Genomic DNA, 2,760 nt, shown 5'->3' on the forward strand with positions numbered 1-2,760 from the left:
GCTTAGGAAAAGGTATTAGGGAGTTTCCGTAACCGACAAGAACGCTAGCCTAGGTCACCAGTAGGGGTTTGGTGCACAGATTCAGTCACGCTTGCAACTTTTCACCAGGTGTCGGATGCAACATTAAAGAGGGCATCGCGTGCTTATCTGCTTCTGGTTCTTAGGCCCGTATTCTCGTCGGTTAAGAAGCTCCCTATCACCTAATCTGTAGCGATTTTTTTTTGGATATGGCTGGTTAATATCCTTTTGAACCTTATTTATGCAGAGTAGGGGGATATTGGAAAAGTGTATATAATATAGAAGAGTAATGTGTAATAAGCAAAATAAATCGCTTAGGAAAAGGTGTTAGGGAGCTTCCTTAACGGACGAGAATACGGAACTTAGATGCTGTCAGTCGTGCGAGTTCTTGTAGTTCAATATGCCGTGATAATTTACAGCATTAATATTTTCTGGGACAGTGATGGATGAACAGACTGATTGCAAGACTGGATAGATGGTGGGTTGGTGGGTGAAAGGATAGGAAGTGCGGATACTGGACTGGTGAAAAATGAGATTAGGTGTGATAAAAGCAAGAATGGATTGCTGGATAGATTTGTAGACTGATGGAGTAATAGTTAACTGAACTGGAGGTTCGTGGTACTGTAACTCCAACTGAATGTGAACCCAGTAGACTACAGGCTGAAGTTGTCCATATCCTGCAGTTTACCATTCTTTTAGAATCAGTGCAACGCGGGCAATGCCAAAGGGTTTACTGGACAGTGCCATCTGTTAAGGCAAAGAGAAGAGGCTTGCAGTAGGACAAATTAGGGCTTTATCCGTCTATCTATCTGTGTGTATGTATGTATATATGTATGTATAACTATAAATTCCTGCATACACAACACTACTTAATGTATTCTGTGTAACAACTGTGTATACTGTATGTAATATATCGATGGATATGATGGGCTTGCAAGGATGAAATTGCAGCAGAGAGAGAGAGAGAACTCTGTGCTAGGAAACAAAGAGAAGGGGATGTACCAAGAAGAGCTACTCCTCTCTGTCTCTTTTTCTCTCTCTCATAAGAGGAAGCAGGTGTAAATTGAGGATAAGTAGCTAAGAAAACGGTGTTACGGTGACCACTGAGCTCAGTGGGTGACACTGAAGTTAATGATAATACGGCAATGGAAAACCTGATAGTCGGTCTTCGCTTGCGCTTAGTCTGTATAATTAAAGAATAATAGTGGAAATGCTGAAACATCGAGGTATTAATAGGTAAGTTCCTCTGGTACTAGTATCTTTCGTGCAATATTGCATAGTAAGTGAGAATGCTGCAATGTCGTTGTTAGGTATTTTTTTCCCCAGGCACTACTTTTTTTGGCGGATACAAGTTTTTTCGGTAGTAATTTTGTATTTCTGTAAAAATTTTGCATACATGGCTAATATTATTAAAACTCCATGCACGTGGGATAAAACTCTGCAAATTGATACCAGAAATATGCTAAAAAGGGGATAAAAATGGCCAAATGTAAGGAAATTTTATTCAGTGAGGGAGGAAGAAGGGCGTGATGCGTCTGGTATTCCTCCGCGTTAGTCTGTGCGGGCAATGTTTTTGCAGTGTTGTATGTGGCGTTTTCTTCCGTTTTCTTGTGAATTTCTCCGGACATTTGCTGGGAATACGTGGATACTATACATTTTCAACGCGGGTATGATGTCGTGAAGGGAATTCAGAGCGTGGAGGCGTGAAAATACTAAGTGGAGTGATAAAAGGCAGAAGATAAGGTAAGATATTTTTGCGTTGATTTAAGTCTTAATACCGTCGGCCGAGAAACCGCAGCACTTCTTATTTACCGACTTATTTTTGCATATAGCCCTTTAATATTTTCCCCAGTGTTATTTATGCAGTCTAAGAATTTATAGACGTCATGAAAGAGGACAGGTGTGATACTGATAATTAGCTAATTAGAAAAATGTGTTGGGGACACTTAAGCTGACAAGAAAATACGGCTGCAGAGTACGGAGGTTTAGAGTCGGGTTGTGATCAGCTGGTATTATTGGAAAATAAGTGGAAGTACGGTAATATGGAGGCATTAATTGGTATTTTTCCTTTTTTTTTTTGAGGGATGTTGCATAGCATTTGTGAAAATACGGTATATCGGGGTGACGGGCATTTTTTTCGGGGGCTCTGCTTTCGTTCGCGTATGTTTTTTTCGGTGATTTTTTTTTTCTGTACTAAAATAACATACGTGGCTTATTTACTTAAAACTCCATGCACTGGGGATATAGTATTGCATATAAATTCCCGGAATATTATACAAGGGATAAAAAGTGGCCATATATATATATATATATATATATATATATATATATATATATATATATATATATATATATATAGGGGGATGCCTAAATAGCTCACTTGGTAAGCTGCTGTACTCACGCAGTTGCAAGCGCTGGTTTGAGCCAACGGCCATACCACGTTGAGTACACCGCTTCCCATCCGATTAGCGAAGTTAAGCAACGTTGGGTCTGGTTAGTACTTGGATGGGTGACCGCCTGGGAACACCAGATGCTGTTGGCATCCCTACGTGTCAAGTGGGGTTGGTGGAGGATTAGTGCCCCTCCCTGTAAAACAATTAAATCTAAGCCCTTGGCCACCTCGTCTGGGATTACATGGCGTCTGGCAATGAATGAATGAAAAAAAAAAAAATATATATATATATATATATACGGATCTTTTGGGGGATATAGAAGAGTGATGCGTTCTGTGTCCCTCCTTCT

The 2,760-nt window shown here is 40.1% G+C and overlaps 1 non-coding gene across 1 annotated transcript; it reads left to right on the forward strand.

Moving 5' to 3' along the window:
* Nucleotides 1-2,441: 2,441 nt before the first annotated feature.
* LOC145412658 (5S ribosomal RNA) lies at nucleotides 2,442-2,560 on the forward strand. The gene has a single exon (XR_013899595.1). It is a non-coding gene; the product is annotated as a 5S ribosomal RNA (ribosomal RNA).
* The last annotated feature ends 200 nt before the right edge of the window (nucleotides 2,561-2,760 follow it).

Source organism: Coenobita brevimanus, chromosome 93, assembly GCF_032717465.1.
Source record: "Coenobita brevimanus isolate Jiangsu-jjx chromosome 93, ASM3271746v2, whole genome shotgun sequence".
In the NCBI taxonomy this organism is placed as follows: domain Eukaryota; kingdom Metazoa; phylum Arthropoda; class Malacostraca; order Decapoda; family Coenobitidae; genus Coenobita; species Coenobita brevimanus.